At 50.3% G+C, this 18,343-nt stretch overlaps 1 long non-coding RNA gene across 1 annotated transcript; it reads left to right on the forward strand.

The window, feature by feature from the left end:
- The first annotated feature begins 13,727 nt into the window (after positions 1-13,727).
- LOC148056775 (uncharacterized) lies at positions 13,728-16,814 on the forward strand. The gene is made up of 4 exons (XR_015702772.1): positions 13,728-13,849; positions 15,553-15,652; positions 16,179-16,274; positions 16,373-16,814. It is a non-coding gene; the product is annotated as an uncharacterized LOC148056775 (long non-coding RNA).
- Positions 16,815-18,343: the final 1,529 nt, after the last annotated feature.

The following is an 18,343-nucleotide window of genomic DNA, read 5'->3' on the forward strand; positions in this document are numbered from 1 at the left end:
GGGGGCACAGCCGGGGCAGGGGTGCTGACCCAGGGTGGCCAAAGTGTTATTCCATACCATATGACATCATGCTCAGTATATAAGCTGGGGGAAGAAGAAAGAAGGGGGGACATTGGGTATGATGGCATTTGTCTTCCCAAGTCCCCGTTACGCGTGATGGAGCCCTGCTTTCCTGGGGATGGCTGAACACCTGCCTGCCGATGGGAAGTAATGAATGAATTCCTTGTTTTGCTTTGTTTGCGTGCACGGTTTTTGCTTTGCCTGCTTAACTGTTCTAATTTATTTTACTTCAATTATTAAACTGTTCTTATCTCAACCCACGAGTTTTCTTCCTTTTACCCTTCTGATTCTCTCCCCCATCCCACTGGTGGGGAGTGAGCGAGCGGCTGTGTGGTGCTTAGTTGCTGGCTGGGGTTAAACCATGACAATAATCTACTGGTATCAATTCACAGCTGTGCAAGTTAAATTAATGCAAAAGGAAAATCCAATCCTTCTCCAGTAGAAGTATTTTTATTGGATGTATATAAACACATGCACAGCTTTTTTAGCATGAAGCGAATTGCTGCGATTTGTCCTTTGGTTTTCCTTTTGCTCTCAAAAGCGTTACGCTTCGCTTCCAGCTGTATCGACTGAGCCAGCAAGATGTGCAGCAGCAGTGCAAGGACTTGTACTGGTTTCAGCTGGGATAGAGTGAAATTTCTTCTTAGTAGCTGGTATAGTGCTGTGTTTTGGATTTAGGATGAGAATAATGTTGATAACACCCTGATGTTTTGTTTGTTGCTGAGTAGTGTTTATACTAGTCAAGGACTTCTCAGGTTCCCATGCTCTGCCAGGTGCACAAGCAGCTGGGAGGGGGCACGGCCAGGACAGCTGACCTTGAGTCAGAGGGACTGCAACCTGTGGATGAGTCCACGTGGGAGCAGGACACCCCGAAGCATCTGTGGACGTGGTAAGCCTGTGCCAGAGCAGGTATGTCTCGAAGCGTCTGTGGCCATGGTTATGTCTGTGCCGCAGCAGGTATACCTCTGAAGGGATTGTGGCTGAAGGAGAAGGCCATGCTGGAGAAAGTACCCCTCGAAGCACCTGTGGCTGTGGATGAGTCTGCGCTGCAGCAGGTACACCTTGAAGCATTGGTGGCTGTGCATGAGCTCATGCTGGAGCACCTCAAAGCATGTGGCCATGGGTAAGGCCATGTTGGAGTAGGTTTACTTCTGAAGAGAACGTCGCTGTGGGTAAGGCCATGCTGGAGCAAGTATATCTCGGAAAGCATTGTGACCCGTGGAGAAGGCCACGCTGGAACAGGTGCACCTCTAAGTGACTGTGCAGAAGTCTGTGCTGCAGCAGGTATACTCCTGGAGAGACTGGCTCACAGATAAGCCTCCACGTGGAGCGGGTAAACCCCTAAGGGACTGCAGCCTGTGGATAAGTCCAAGCCAGCGTGGGAACAGAGGGGGAGCACGGCAGAGCAGAGCCTGAGCAAGAGGTGTGGCACCATCCCCTGGCAGGCTCCCCCCGCGGCGTGGGGCAGCCACCGGCTTGCGGGACAGGGGCTGGGGGGGGCTGCAACCGTTTGGGGGGGCTGCCCCCATTTTATTTCTCTGGCGGAGCTCCCCTTTTCGGGGGGGTGCCTACATATGTAAATGGCATTATTAAAGTAGCGAGCTGCCGGTCGGGGCTGTGTTCCTTGTTTTGTGCCTTTTTTGGGGGGGTGATGAAAAAGTGTTGGAGGGGCCTGGGGGGTGATGATGTCATTTGGGGCACCCCAACGTCCCTGGGGGCGGGGGGTGTGATGATGAAACAGAGGAGCAGGTGAGTGGGGGATGAAGGTGTCACGGGGAGGTTCCCCCCCAGAGGAGGGGGGGTCACAGCCCCAAAATGCCTGAAAACTCGTGTGTGTGTGTGTGTGATTAAAAGCATTAGGGTCGGTCTTCTGTGTAATGGAAGGATAGGTTCTATGGAAGTGTAAACAGATAACTAAGTCTAAATAGAGAGAATTGTAAGTAGATACCGAAGTCTAAAGAGAGAAGTCTAAGATACCAAAGTGTCAAAATATCCAAGTCTAAACAGCCAGCTCATCTAAATAGATGTTCTATATAATAAGTGTAAATAGGCATGTATGTGTCAGTAGATATATAAGTGTGAATATATGAAAGTGTAAATAGGTACGTACATGTAGTAGATATCAGTGTAAACAGGTAATATGCCTCAAAGGTATCTGTTGCCTGAAGATATGTATGTGTAACTAGCTACGTAAGTGTAAACATCTATGCTACAGAAGGTTTCTAAAATGCAAAGAAACCCTGTTTATAGAAAAGATTTAAAAACTCGACCTCCCCCTCAAATCTCTCTTGAAGATATAAAAGCACTTTCCAAAGCTGTCCCTTCCCCCTTTTCCCATCCCGCTTTGGGGCCAGTTTCCCCCAAATTGGGACTTTCCCCTGTGGGGCCACACAATTTGGAGGGCAGGGAGCAACACAGTTCGGGGCTCTCAGGAAAGCCAAATCCGCCTGGGTTTGTGCAGCTGGAAAGCAAGCACCCCCACCCCCACCCCTACATTTTAACACAGAAAACCCAAAGCAAAAATGACCTGTTGTTATGATGTCGAAAAGTGCTGGAAAACCCCAGAACTGAATATTTTGGAAAAGCAGAAAATCCCAAGTTTTGTATGATGTCAAAGCAAAACAAAAAAAACAAACAAAAAAACTGCCCAAAAACAACCCACAAAAACAAACAAACAAACAAACCCAAAACCGAACAAACCCAAAAACCCAAACGAAAAACCTGCACCAATTTGGGCCAAATTTGGGGTGAACCGCTGGCAGTTTGAGGGGCATTGCTGGGGATTATCTGGCGTGGATTCCTTCTCCGGAGCGGAATATCCGTTGCGGCTTATCCCAGGTGAGTTATCTGCTGTGGATTATGCCGGGCGGACCCCCTGGTGCAGGTCATCCCCACCCGTGTCCCCCCGTGCACCTTTCTACCCACACACAGCCGCTGTCCGTCCGTGTCCGTCTCCGCCCCCCTGTCCTCCTCTGCCTGTCTCTGCGCCCTCCCAAGTGCTCTCCACCCAAACGTCCCCCCACACAAGGTTTTTCCCCCCGCGCGGGGTTTTTTTTGCCCCGTGACGTGCCCCCCGCGTCCCCTGCCCTCCAGTCTCGTGCCCCCGCTCCCCTGCTCCCCCCTCCCATAGCCCCTTTGCTTCTGGACCCCCAGGGCGCTGCCTGCACCCCCCATCTGCCCATTGCCACCACCCAAACTCCGACACCCCCCCATCCGCTCCCTCTGTTGTCCGAAAGGCGGATCCTTTGCCCGGTGTGCAACGGCCCAATGACCACCCACTCAGGAGAGACATTGATCACTTATTTCAGGTCTGTGCAAAGCTGGGTGCTTGGCGATTTCCCACAAGTCAGGCACACCCTCACACAAAACGGCAGTGTATTTGTCAGGTTACAAGATCGGTATAAACCTGCCTAAATTTACACTTATCAGCTGGTGATTAACATTTCATACACTATTGGTTTGCTGTACTTAAATTAGCCTCGCTTGCTATGTAAATTAGCAGGCGTGCTCCTTTCAGGTGGGGGGGCAAGTCTTTTTCGTCCTGAATTGAGTCGGCGGTCGCGATCTCCCCTCGCCACGTTTACCTTTCACCCACTTTCTGCAGTTTGATCAAACTTCACGCTTCTCTGGCCACCATCCAGTCTTTGGTGCCAAGATGCTCCCTTTATCGGTCTGTGAGCTCTTCCTCAAGGCTGGAGCCGTTAGTTGCCCACAGTTTGTTACTTACACAAACACTTTCATCTCTTTGAGCTCCCTCCCAAATTCCATTCCCAAGGCACAAGCATTTAGTAGTTTTGCGAATTGGAAAATGACTGTTTCCACAAGACATCATTTCCCCCTTTTGAGACTTTTCTAAGGGTATTCCTTAGATAAGTCTTTTTTGTGCCGGATTGCTGGCCAAGCAACACCTACAGGTGCATTGTAGAAGTACATACAGACATACAAAAGCTAACAGGATTATTATTAATAATGCCAGTAATCTCTTGATCCATAGGTTTAAATCAGGGAACCAGGAAGTTAACCATCCCCAAGTCTCTCTGAATCCTGAAGATGCATCATCTTTTTGAATTTCATGTAAGATTTTAGTTTGTTGCCAAATTTCATTTAAATCAGTAGAGATTCGCCCACTTTGATCCACATATACACAACAACCAGTATTGATCACTGCACACACCCCTCCTTGAGAAGCCAATAGCATATCCAATGCCATTCTATTTTGGGTAGCTACTTCTGCAATCTCTGACGCTTCCCTTGCAAGGCTTTGATAGCGTCAGCTGTCGCATTCTCTGTTTTCAATAAGTGCTGAAATAGTCACTATTGCTTTTTCAAGTTCTCTAACTCCTAACCAAGGCAGAAACCACCTGACAAATGAATGGAAGGCAGCTGGTCGATCAGTTAATGGATCGTGGCTTCTTTGGTACCTTTTCATACATGTTCTTACCCATAGCCCTGTGTTTATTTCATTCATTATGGTAATGTTAGGGACAACCGCACGTGGGGTGCAAGTCCCAGACCAACTGGGCAGCAAGACTTCCCGTGCCTTCTTTCCACATGGCCAAAACCGGCCGCTGCCTTCGGAACGTTCCCACAACCGTTCTGTCGTGTCTTTCCTTGTGACTGCACTGGCCGCTCACAGCACGGGTAACGCTCTACCGACGTGTTACCAGGTGACCTGGTCTTATTTGTTGTCATACACTTAACACATCTCACACATTCCAGGTCTGAAAATCACTCTCTCTTTTTTTTTTCCCTGTGAATTTCGGTTTTACCCACAAATTATTCCAGGACTTATTGAAGGGAATTGGTATTCTGACTGAAGGTACTCCCTTATTGCCATGCTCTGGGAAATGGGTACACACCCAGCAACTTGTTCGATTAGCTATTTTCATAGCTTTTTCAACCATTTCCAGGTGGAGATTATGACTCCAAGCATCAGAGCATCCCTCCTGGTTCCCTTTGGGTACCTGGCTCAGGAAAGGGAAAAAAAGTAACCACCGTATTTCTCTTGTTGGGCTTTAGAAAAGTAGTGTACCTGTATAAAAACCATAGAAACAGTATTAATGTTATTCCTAAAAGACAATACAAGAAAATTTTTCCTTGTACACTCTAAATGTAAAACTGATTCAATATCAGTCCAAGTGCAGTTCATTTGTCTCTGCATAATTTTAACTTCAAAGGTTGTACTTGTTCAACTCTCTACATCTTTGGAGGGGCCGCTTTTACTTGGGTGTAGTGAATCCAGGTATCAATCCCCTGACGTTTCACGGCAGTGTTTGTAGTTAACGGTACAAGGTCAGGTCCCTTCCACTTTTCTGTCAACGGCTCCTCTTTCCAGGTCTGCAGACACACTTGATCTCCTGGCTTAAACGGGCGTACAGCTGAATCCAAAGGCACAGGCGTTCTCAGCTGGACGTGCCTATGGAGAGAAGTGAGAACCCTTGCCACAGGCAAGAGAGAGTCACTCGACACTTGGTCACCCTTAAGGTGCATCTGAGTTCCTTTCCCTGTTAAATTTACTGTGTAAAGTTTCCCATACAAAATTTCAAATAGACTAATTCTTTCTCTAACTTCAGGGGTTATTCTAATTCTTAATAACGCTAGAGGCAAAACTTCTATCCATTTCATCTGGGTTTCCTGACACAATTTTCCAATCTGCCTCTCTGTTGTCTGATTCATCCTTTCTACTTTTCCACTGGACCAGGGTCTCCATGGAGTATGTAAATCCCACTTAAGTTGTAAAAATCTTGACACCCCTTGAACCACTTCTGCAACAAAATGAGGCCCTTGATCTGAAGAAAACCCTCCTGGTACCCCAAATCTTGGTATAATTTCCTTTAACAAAGTTTTTACCGCTTCTCTTGCCTTGTTGGTGCGACATGGGAAAGCTTCAGGCCATCCTGAAAAAGTATCAACAATTACTAATAAATACTTATATCCATTACAATTATGTAATTCGGAAAAATCAATTTGCCAATATTCCACAGGCGTGAAACATCTTTTTACCTCTCCGGGAGGGGGTGTCCTTTGGATCTTAGGGTTATTTTTGACACAAACCGCGCATTGTTGTGTGACACTTTTAGCAATCAACATCATGTTGATTCCTACAGCCTACCTCTTACTGTTTCAATTAAAGCTTCAGTTCCCATATGTGTGCTCTTACGCGTTCGTTCCGTTAGTTCCTTCATTATCTGTGGAGTTACAACACATTGTCCGATTGGAGTCACCCACCATCCTTCGGCAGTCTTAATGCATTTCAGTAGTTCAGCCAACTTGTCTTCTTTTTCTGTATATTTAGGAGTGTCAGTTTTTAAGATTCTTTCTGGAACTAAGGTTGTCACTGTTGCTGATAGAGCAACTCTTTTTCACAGCCTCATCTGCTTTTCGATTTCCTTTAATTACATCAGTTTGTCCAGACTGATGTGCTTTGCAGTGTATTACTGCTATTTCTTTAGGTTTATTAAGTGCCTCAAGTAATTTCATAATCTCTTTGCTGTACTTTATTGGGTTTTCTTGTGATGATAACAGTCCTCTTTCTTTCCAAATTGCACCATGTGCATGTATTACTCCAAAAGCATATTTTGAATCAGTATAGGTATTAGCCCACTTTCCTTCTGATAATTCCAGAGCTTGAGTTAAAGCGACTAATTCAGCCTTCTGAGCAGGTGTATTCACTGGCAGTGGTCTTGCTTCTATTTCTTCTTCTAAGGTAACAACAGCATACTCAGCCCTCCGTTCCCCTTTCACGGCGAAGCTGCTTCCATCAGAGAACAGCTCCCAGTTGGGATTCTGCAAGGGAGTATCCTTCAGGTCTGAACGACTAGAGTACACCTGTTCGATGGTTTGTGGACAATCATATGACAATTCCTCCCTTTCATGTACAGGTAACAGCAATGCCAGAGTCAGGGCACTGGACACTCTCATTGCTATATATTCTTGTTCGAGCAATATTGCTTGGTCTTGTACCATTCTGCTCGGGGATAGCCAATGATGTCCTTTCTGCTCCAGCACCGCTGCAACAGCATGTGCCACATAAACAGTTATTTTCTGTCCCAAAGTCAATTTTCATGCCTCTTGTATTGGCAACACAGCAGCTGCTACTGCTCTCAGACAGCCTGGCCATCCAGAGTTTACTTTATCCAATTGTTTTGAAAAGTAAGCTACTGGTCTTTTCATCTCCCAAAGTTTGTACAAGCACTCCCAGTGCCTGATGTTTGATAAATTCAGGAGACCTAAAGCACTCATGAGAGCGATTTTTATTTCATCAAATCCTTTCTGGCATTCTGGAGTCCATTCCAATAGCTCTCCTGGTCCCTTAACAGCTTCATACAAAGGTTTAGCCATTAACCCCAAATTAGGTATCCACAGGCGACACCATCCAGCCATTCCTAGAAATCCCCTGAGTTCTCTTTTCGATGGGGGGAGGGCGATTTGGCAGATCGCCTCTTTTCTCTCAACTCCCAGTTTCCTTTTTCCTTGGGATATCTCTAATCCAAGATAAATTACATTTTTCTGCATAATCTGTGCTTTCTTTTGTGGCATTCTGTATCCTGCCAACCCCAGACACTTCAATAGATTAATAGTTGCCTCTTTACATTCTTCAGCTCTGTCTGCCCCCAACAAGATACCATCTACGTATTGTAACCAGGGAGCGGTAGGCTTCTGACCTTGCCATTGTTCCAGTTCTTTTGCCAATGCATTACCAAAGATTGTAGGTTTATTCTTGAGTCCCTGAGGAAGCACTGTCCGGCAGAACTGCACTTTGCGTCCCGTTGCAGGGCTCTCCCATTCAAAGGCAAACAGCTTCCCACTTTGTTCGTCCAATGGAATGCAAAAGAAAGCATCTTTTAAGTCCAACACTGTAAAATAAACATTTGAATCAACTATCGTGTCAGCAGAGTGTAGGGATTAGGCACCACCGGGTGTACAGCAATCACTATTTGATTAATAGCTCTTAGATCCTGTACTAATCGATATTCCTACGAATGTGGCTTTTTATCAGGCAAAATCAGGGTATTATATTCAGATTGACACTCTCAACAGTCCATATTTTAGAAAATTATTAATTATAGGCTCCAGTACAACCCGAGCTTCCAATTTCATGGAATATTGTTCTCGTCTTACTGGCCTCGCTCCCAGTTTCAATTCCACTTTTACCGGTTCTGCCAATTTGGCTCTTCCAGGTTTCTCAGTTGCCCATTCAAAGGGAACCGCTGCATTCATGATTTCAGAGGGTGCTTCAATTTGTTCTTCCTTATTTTCAGCATTCTTCATTTCTGACAATTCCTGTAACATATATGCTTGTGCCTCCCAGGCGTTATTTTGTGGAATATGCAATTGAACTTTATTCTCATGAAAAAGTTATCTGTGCTCCCAATTTATTCAATAAATCCCTTCCCATCAGAGGTAGGGGACATTCTGGCATATACAAAAATTCATGTGTAAGTGCTTTGTTTCCAATTTCACACTTAATCGGTTGAAAGAAAGTTCTAATCTCTCATTTTCCCGTGGCACCAATTACTGACATTGAGAATTTACTCATAGGTCCTTTACAACTGTTTAATAGAGAATATATTGCTCCTATGTCAACTAAAAATTTAACCGTCTGATTCGCCAGCTGAACTGAAACCAGGGGATCAGCTGGGGAGACCTTAATGTTTTCCCCCGGTGCCCTTCCTTCATCGTGCGAATCCTCTGACGCCATAAGGTGGGCATTTCTTACCCGATCCTGCTCCTCTAGCCCCTTTGGGTTCGGGCGTTCATTCTTCCAGCGTCCCTCCTGTTTACAGGCTGCACGGTGCTTTGGCCCCACCAGGGTTAGGTTTTGTGACCCTCTTCCCGGCCTCGTCCCCCTCTTACTCTACTTCCACCCCTACCTTTCCTTCTACTATTATTCCCATTTATTGCTGCTGCCAGCGAAGATGCTTGCAACTTCATTCTATTCTGTTTCTCTTTTCTTTCTCTCTCATCCCAGTTATTGACATACCCCTGTCCCCATCGACTTTCTGTAACAGTCTCTTTATATCCTGCACCGACTGCCCAATAAACACCATACTGAACATCCTCCCATTTGCTTCATCATCCGGATTCAAATCCATCCATTTTGTAGCAGTTTCACACAGCCTCTCATAGAAAGCAGAAGGGTCTTCATTTTTACTCTGAACCACCTGATACAACTTTGCAAGATTTTTGGGTCTAGGTACCCCCTGCTTTACCCCACACAAAATTAACTGCTGATACCTTTTGATCATCAATCTGTCCGCACTAATATTCTGATCCCAATCTGGTTCTTGTATTGGCATAAAATGACCCGGACCGCCCCTGGTATTTAACCTCATATTGTCCTCTGGAGCTTTTCCTAACACCATTCTCTTCTCCTCAGGGAGAAATAAAGTATTAAGCAACACCTGCATATCTTTCCAATCCGGGTTATGATTTTCAATTATCAATTTAAAGGACCGATACATTTTTTCCAGATTTTCCCGATATGACCCAGCAGACTCCTTCCAATTCATTAACTCTGAGGCTGAAAAAGGTACTGTCACAGAGACAGGCGTTCTGTCCGGTCCTACCGCCTGGCGCAACGGAGCCCGAATAACGGGGTTCTGCTGCGCCCGAGTTCTGCCCACAACGGGACTCACGTCCTTCGCTGCTTCTCTCCCTGCCACCAACACTGTCCGCTTCCCTTCCTGGGGACACCATCAGCTGCGCATCCTCTTCTCCAGCTTCCACTTTCAAACACCTTTTCCCAATGCTAGAAGCAGAACAACACTGAGGCAATTTATTTTTATACTCCGTCATCAAGACATTTGAATCAGATACCAACAATTTGCATTTTCTTGTTGTCTTATAATCATTTCTTAAAGAAAAGAACAAATCCACGTATTTCATCCCATTTATCCTGCCTTCTACAAAATAACGAGCTGCAAAATAGTATTATAATTCAGAGTTCTCATATCCGGCCATTTTTCCCCATCATCCAATTTATACATCGGCCACCATTGACTGCAGTATTCTTTTAATTTTCTTTTAGTTAGGGGATCCCCACCAAACTTATTCCGATATTGCAGGATGTATCCTAACGGAGAGCAAAGGGGAGGTTCAGCAGACTTTCCTGCCCCTTGTCCCGCTCCCATATTTTTACCCAAAAAGAATGGTCTTATCCCCTTTTTCAGGCACTCCAGTCATCACTGTCAAGCATTCACGAATACCTCTTACTTTTACCGTTTATACAGCTCCCCTTACAGTGTCTCTAATTTACGCGCTGCACCTTTGAGTCGCTTGCCCGCTCCGGACAGGGAGAGCACTCGCAGAGTCCCCGAACAAACAGGTCGGTGCGCGCTGGAATCCGAAGAATAGCTTCTCCCCTCCGGTGGCCGGTGAGTCTTCAGGCTTCAGGCTTCACGGCTGTCCCACCGCGCTCGCCAAAACTGTTGTCCGAAAGGCGGATCCTTTGCCCGGTGTGCAACGGCCCAATGACCACCCACTCAGGAGAGACATTGATCACTTATTTCAGGTCTGTGCAAAGCTGGGTGCTTGGCGATTTCCCACAAGTCAGGCACACCCTCACACAAACCGGCAGTGTATTTGTCAGGTTACAAGATCGGTATAAACCTGCCTAAATTTACACTTATCAGCTGGTGATTAACATTTCATACACTATTGGTTTGCTGTACTTAAATTAGCCTCGCTTGCTATGTAAATTAGCAGGCGTGCTCCTTTCAGGTGGGGGGGCAAGTCTTTTTCGTCCTGAATTGAGTCGGCGGTCGCGATCTCCCCTCGCCACGTTTACCTTTCACCCACTTTCTGCAGTTTGATCAAACTTCACGCTTCTCTGGCCACCATCCAGTCTTTGGTGCCAAGATGCTCCCTTTATCGGTCTGTGAGCTCTTCCTCAAGGCTGGAGCCGTTAGTTGCCCACAGTTTGTTACTTACACAAACACTTTCATCTCTTTGAGCTCCCTCCCAAATTCCATTCCCAAGGCACAAGCATTTAGTAGTTTTGCGAATTGGAAAATTACTGTTTCCGCAAGACACCACCTGCACCCTGCTCCCATCCCACTCTCCCTGCCCCTGTGTTTTGGTTTTGTGCTGGAAAAAGTGTTGATAACACACGCAGGGATGTTTTAGTCACCGAGCAGCACTTGCACAGAGTCAAGGCCCTTTCTGCTCCTCACCCTGCCCCGCCGGCGAGCAGGCGGGGGCACAGAGAGCTGGGAGGGGAGGGGGCTGGGACAGCGGACCCCGGCCGACCAAGGGGACATCCCGCACCGTGTGCGTCACGTCCAGCCATAAAATGAGGGGGGAGGCTGGCAGGGGGCTGCGGCTCAGGGACTGGCGGAGCATCAGTCGCTTGGTGGTGAGCAATTGTTTTCATTTGTATGGCTTGTCTGCATTGGCTTTTGTTTTTCTCTTAGATTTTTAGTTTTCCTCTTTTCTGTAATGGTGGTTGTGGTTGTTGAACTGGTTTTATCTCAATCCATGAATTTTCTCACTTTTACCCTTCTGGTTCTGATCTTTTTATTTTTTTTCCTAAAATCTCTCCAGGGTCTGTTGACTCGCTGGTGTCACTCTCCCACCCCTGATGCCACATGCAGATGAATCCAGCACTCCCGGGGGCTTACTCTGGGGGCAAAAAAGCCGAGGCGCGGCAAAGGTATTGACCAGGTTCCCTGTGCTGCGTCCCCCGGCTGGGTGCTGGGGTGGGGGGCGCGGAGAGAAAGGGCCAGCAGCCGCTGCAAGCTGTCAAGTGCAGAGGACTGAAATGCTCGAGCCGCTTGGGTGCTTTTTGGTGGCGAGGCGATGGCTGTGGCTGCGTGGGCTGTGAGCGGGAGCAGGGGCAGAGAAGGGCGAGGCTTGGGACACCCCCCGCCCCCCCGTAAGGCGGCGGCGGCGGCGGCGGCTGCGGGCGGCCCCAGGCGGGCCGGGGGGCGAGTCCTTTCTCCCCGCGGGGCGCGGTCGGAGCGCCGGGCTTGGTGTGGTGCTGCCGCCTGGCGGCCAAAAGCGGGTACTGCAGGGCGGGAGCCGCGCAGGGGCGGTGGCGTCCCCGTGGTCGCCGGTGCCGGTGGCCGGTAACGGGCATGCGACAGCGCGGTGGCCGCGGGGTGCTGCCGCCGCAGCCGTTGCTGCCTCCCGGTAAGGAAGCGCCGCTCTCGCCGCACGGGAGGCGCTTGCCGCTGCTAGCCCCGCCGCGTCCGCCTCCGCTGCAGCCCCGCCCCGCGGCGTCCGCCTCCGCTGCAGCCCCGCCCCGCCGAATGCCCCGGTCCTGGTGTGGAGCGGCCCCGCCCCTAGCGCCGGGCCCCGCCCCTGGATGCCCCCGGGCAGGGGAAGGGCACCACCCCTAGCGACAGGCCCCGCCCCTGGAGACCACGCCTGCGCACTGTGTTGGGGTGGAGCTTAGCCGCGGGGGGGCGGAGCCTAGCGGTGGTAAGGCGGAGCTTTGCCGTGTGAGGGCGGAGCTCAACCGGCGCATGCGTGCTGTCTCAGGGGCGGAGCCTTGCCGAGGGGGGGCGGTGCTTTGCGCTGAAGGGCGGGGCTTTGCCGCGGGTGGGCGGAGCTTGCCGTGAAAGGGCGGAGCTTAACCGGCGCATGCGCGATGAGTTGGGGACGGAGCTTTGCTGCGGGGGGGGCGGAGCTTTGCCGTGGGAGGGCGGAGGTTTGCTGTGAAGGGTGGAGCTTATTCTGCGCATGCGTGCTGTCTCAGGGGCGGAGCTTTGCTGCGGGGGGCGGAGCTTTGCCATGGGAGGGTGGAGCTTTGCCCAGGGGGCGGAGCTTCACCGGCGCATGCGTGCTGTGTGCAGGGCAGAGCTTGGCTGCAGAGGGCGGGGTTTGCCGCTGGGAGGGCGGAGCTTCGCCAGCGCCTGCGAGGTGCATCGGGGGCGGGCATCGCGCCGTGGGTGGAGCTTCCCCCCGCGGAGGGGCCAGCGGGAGCCCGGGGCGGAGCGGAGCGGTCGTTGGGCTGCGGCTGCACAGAGCACACAAAAGCTTAAAAAACCAAACCCCCCCCGGCAAAAAAATAACTCGTCCAAACCACCAAAATGGCCGACAAAGTCCTCCCGGATCACAGAGAAGGTCGTTCAGACCATAGAGATGAGACAGAAAGTCGTCCCAGATTCGAAAGACTGTCCTTCAGACCATCGAGATGCAAGCGGAAGTCCTCCCGGAGTATAGGGCGGCTCCGCAGACCATGGAGATGACGGCGAAAGTCCACCCAGACCATCGAGAAGGTCCTCCAGAGCATAGAGAGGAGACAGAAAGTCATCCCAGATTCGAAAGACTGTCCTTCAGACGATAGAGATGCAAGCGGAAGTCCTCCCGGAGTATAGGGCGGCTCCGCAGACCATGGAGATGACAGCGAAAGTCCACCCAGACCATCGAGAAGGTCCTCCAGACCATAGAGATGAGACAGAAAGTCGTCCTAGATTCGAAAGACTGTCCTTCAGACCATAGAGATGCAAGCGGAAGTCCTCCCGGAGTATACGGCGGCTCCACAGACCATGGAGATGACGGCGAAAGTCCACCCAGACCATCGAGAAGGTCCTCCAGAGCATAGAGAGGAGACAGAAAGTCATCCCAGATTCGAAAGACTGTCCTTCAGACGATAGAGATGCAAGCGGAAGTCCTCCCGGAGTATAGGGCGGCTCCGCAGACCATGGAGATGACAGCGAAAGTCCACCCAGACCATCGAGAAGGCCCTCCAGAGCATAGAGGTGAAACGAGAAGTCCCCTGGATGATACAGAAGGTCGTCCAGCCCACAGAGATTAAACTGGAATTCCTCCCAGACCATGCGCGGTGCATCGGGGGCGGGCATCGCGCGGTGGGCGCAGCTTCCCCCCGCGGAGGGGCCAGCGGGAGCCCGGGGCGGAGCGGAGCGGTCGTTGGGCTGCGGCTGCAGGCAGGGAGGAGGTGAGCGGGGAAGCCCCGAGGAGGGCGGCGGTGCCTGTGGGGGAGCGGCCGGGCCGGCGGGAGGCACGGAGCGGGGAGGGTTCGGTGCCGTGTGGGAGCCGGGCGGGCGGGGCTTCCCGGGGCCGGGCGAGGGGGGGCGCGTCGGGTCGGGGCCGGTGGCGAGATCAGCCCGGAGCCGGGCGGTGGGGGGCGCCGCGCCGGTCCGGAGCCGGGCGGTGGGGGGCGCCGCGCCGGTCCTGAGCCGGGCGGCGCCACGCCGAGCCGCGCCGCGCCGCGCCGGGGCCGGGCGGCAGGGGGCTTCCGTGCCGAGCGGCGCCGTGCCGGGGCCGGGCGGCGGGGGGGCACCGCGCCGGTGCGGGGCCGGGCGCCGAGCCGCTTCGGGGCTGGGCAGTGGGAGGGTGCCGGGTCGGCGCCGGTCGTGGGGGGCCGGCTGCAGCCGGTGGCGGGGGCTGCCTGGAGCCACGCTGGGGGCTCGGCGGGGCTTCCACGTGCGGCGGTGGCGGGGGGAACGGTGTCCCCGCAGGATCCCAAAGCACGGAGGGCTGCGTCCCCTGGCATCCGGGGCTTTTGGTCGGCCACGTTGGTTCCCCGGGGCATGCCGGGAGGTGTAGTTTCTAGGGCCGTGGCTGCCGGACAAACCGCTTCCTTTTTTGCCTCCTCCTTTCCCAGCGTCACCTTCTGCGTCCCGGGAAGAAAATCCCGCGTGGGTGATTCCGCTCGGCGCTCAGGTAATCGCGTGTCTGGGGCTGCGGGAGCGGGGAGAAACCCTTGCCGGGTCAAGGACGCTCCAGGGGCGCCACATCAAAGCCAGAGGAAAGGCAAAGCCGCTGCCCGTGCCGAAAAGCCGATGACAAATTGCAGCTGAGAGAGCGCGCCGCGTTCCTGCAGTGCTCCCTTGGCAGTTTCGGCTGTTTGCCTTCCGGGCAAAAGAACAGACTTTCCTCTAGGAGAAATGAAGAGCTGCCTGTTCCCTTCTTTAGGGTCCGGTGTTTCTCTTCTGGTCGGTCGTGCTACTTTGATGGGCGAGCTGGAACTAGCCTGTTGTTTTGATACGCAGAACTAAATTGTTAGTAACATGCGGTGTCAGTAGAGTTCATTTTGGAGCACCTAGGTGCCAGTGGAAACGTAAGGAATGAAACGCGATGGAAACCGATCTTTAAACTTTAGTTTTCCTTGGTTTTTCTTTGCCATCAGAGCGTCGATGGCATGGTGGCCTGTGGCTCGGTGCACGTTCTGTTCCGTGGAGCCTTCGGTCTAGGACTTTGAAGTAACAAAGTTTGTCCTTCCAGAAAAGGGCTAGTCGCTCCTAGGATTGAGGTGTGGGCTTGGAGAGTCTCTTAAGCACGTGCCTAGAATTAAAGCCGAATTTCACTTCCTGTTGCTGCTGTTTGTCTTCACTTTCATTCCTTTCGCCACTGCTCCATCGTGAGCGGGAGCTCTGAATCATCCCTTTTTTTCAGTCTCACACACGTTTTTTTACCCAAGGAGGTGCTACGTTTAGAAGTTAAGGAGTTTTTTCTCACAAACGCGTCGGTCGATGCAATTGCGTTGTGATTGTTAAAACCCCCAAAATAACACCGGTCTTACAGATCTGGCCTATTTCTTCTGAACACGGATTCGTCGCGTGCAAATCGGGATACAGATCGTCTGCGCTTCCTGCTCTGTGGAGGACACTGTGCTGAGACAGGGGTGAGCTCCCAAAGGAAAAAAAATACAAGGTCATGGGGTTTTTTTGTTTGTATTTGGGGGAGGGGGGGGGTGTATTTAAAAGAAAAAAAAAAAAAGTGGAATGTTGACTGGTGGCAGCCTGCAGAGCTTTTTTGCTGCCCGGCCTCTCCTTTTCCTCTCTTGAAGTCCTCTTTCGTGGCTGTAATTGTCGTTTGGAGAAGTTCGGAAGAGCAGTTCAGGGACTTGCCTGGGCCCGTGTGCTAGTAATACCAGGAAGGGAAACGCTTGAACCGGTAGCAAAGAAGTTGGCTCCCAGTAGAGGTTCTGAAGGAAGAACAACGATAACAGGAAGCAAATAGCAAGTTACCAAAAAATGGGCGCGTGTCAAACGCCTCCGAGTTTTATTGCCGAATGTTGTTTGGCAATATGTTCCAAAGGGCTATTTTTTCCTTTGCTCAGCTGTAGCCTTCGCAAGACTTCACAAAACCGGGCAGCTTGGGACTCCTCCCCAGCTTTATGCTACAGGTTTTTTTTCCTCTCTCAGCAGAGCGTCAGCTGCCGCCGTTTCACCGTGGTCGCCCTTTCTTCTGCCGTGAAAGCGCAAGACGGACGGAAAGGCTGCGTAGCGGTCTGCGAGTACAAGGTACGTCCGCGATGCGTGTCCGCGTTTTTCCTAAGGCGCTTGTAGCATGGACTTCAAAGTTAACGTCAAGAATGCGCCAGCTCTCCTTCCTTCTGTAGTTTTTCTAGGAATTATTTTAACGCAGATCCTAAAAGGAAAAGAAGGTCTGCGCTGGAGCGTGTTCTGCCTGTGCAAAGCCGACTTCCCTCCGTTTATTTTGCCTTCCTGAAAGCGCAATCTTCTGTTTCTGTGCGCTTACTAGGAAATGATATCGGGAAAATAGTTGCGTCCTAAAAGAGGAAAGACGCCGTTTGTAAGAGTTCAGGCGTTCAGAAGAAACAGGCTTTGTTTTCGTCATAGAAGCTGTGTGCTTTTTCAGTCAATAAGTTTTGAAAATATCTTAGAGTAGTCCTTGAAAAGCTTACTGAGATACTAGCGTCCGTACTAAAAGCGATCCAGGTCCAAGGAGAGACGTGGACAAAAGAGGAGGAATCGGCCTCGAAAATTCGTGTGTGTGATCAAAAACGTTCAAAACTGTAAATACGGGTGTGAGGCATTGCAGTAGAGAAACATCTCTTGCCTTTATATATATATATATATATATATAAAAATAATATTCATATGTATATATACAGAATTCATATATGTATATAAAAAGAAGGATTTCCAAATGCAAACCTATATCTGCTGTATTATATAAATGATTCAAAAATAATTTTCTGTCTTTTTCCGTTTTTTCCGTCTCCGTTTTAGTTCACCGATGCGGGTTTTTAAATCACTTCCTGATGTTCTTAATCGCTGCTTCCTTTAAGCACTCTCCTGTCTCCTTTTGTCCTCTTTGCTGCCTTTATTCCCCTGTATTTATGTTTTAATTCTTTCTTGTCTTTCCTTAGGGCCCTCGTTTTTTGAATTTTCCTTCTCCGTCCCTTTAGTTCGCTGTCCTGTTTTTTAATTTTCCCATTTATTTCCCTAATCCCTGTTGCTTTTTCAGTGTTCTATGTTGACTTTTCCCCTTGGGGTTTAGTTGGGTTTAATTGTTTCTTCTCTTCCCTTAGTGCCCTCGCTTTCTAAATTTTCCTTCTCCGAGGGAGCTCCCTGTCGCTATTGATTAAGTTTTTCCTTATTTCTTCCATCGCCCTTGCTGTTCAAAGCCTCCTGCTTTCGGCTGGCAGAGAGTTAAGGTTCTTCCTAGTAGCTGGCACAGTGCTGCGGTTTGGATTGAGGATGAGAACAATGTTGGTAACGCACTGACGTTTTGTTTGTCGCTAAGTAGCGCTTAGACCGCTCAAGGACCTTTCAGCTTCCCGTGCTCTGCCCGGTGCGCCAGAAGCTGGGAGGCGCCACAGGCAGCTCAGCTGACCCGCGCCGGCCGAAGCGCTGTTCCCTCCCGTGTGACGTCACGCTCGGTAGGGAAACGGGGGGTCGTTGGCCAGGAGTCAGCGATCGCTGCTCGGGGACGTGCTTGGCATCGGTCGGCGAGTGGTGAGCACCTGTAGAGTGAATCGCTTGCTTTGTATACTGTTATTGGTTTATTATTATTACTACTAGTACTATTACTACTATTCTGTTGTCTTTTCCTTCAATTGTTCAACTGTTCTTCCTTTAACCCACGAGTGTTCTGACTTCCACCCTTCCAATTTTCTCCCCCGTAGCGGCTGTGTGGTGCTTAGCTGCTGGCTGGGGTTAAACCACGACAAAAGCTTCTGTCTACTTGTATTCCGTTTGCCGTTTCCCTTTTTTAATTCTTCCTTGTCTCTATTAGTACCTTTGCTTTTTCAGTTGTCTTCCTACGTCTCTCTTTTAGTTCACTGTCCCCGGTTTTCATTTTTTTCTCTTTGTTGCCCTAATTCCCGTCATTATTGAAGTTTTTTGCTTTTATCCCGTTCCCTGTCTTTAGTTTTCAAGGAGTTGTTCTCTTTCCTTAGGGTCCTCCCTTTTAACAGCCTCGGAGGGGGCGTAGCTTCCCGCTGAGGAGCGGCTGGAGGAGGCGAGGTGGTTGTCAGCCGGGTCGTCATTTAATAGTAAAGTATGAAATGGCATGTTGGTTAATCATTTCCCGTTTGGTTTTGTGGGAGCTGTGCTGGCTGCCT

This window comes from Nipponia nippon, unplaced genomic scaffold (assembly GCF_047370975.1).
Source record: "Nipponia nippon isolate SJK-2023a ecotype South Korea unplaced genomic scaffold, ASM4737097v1 scaffold_12, whole genome shotgun sequence".
Lineage (NCBI taxonomy): Eukaryota > Metazoa > Chordata > Aves > Pelecaniformes > Threskiornithidae > Nipponia > Nipponia nippon.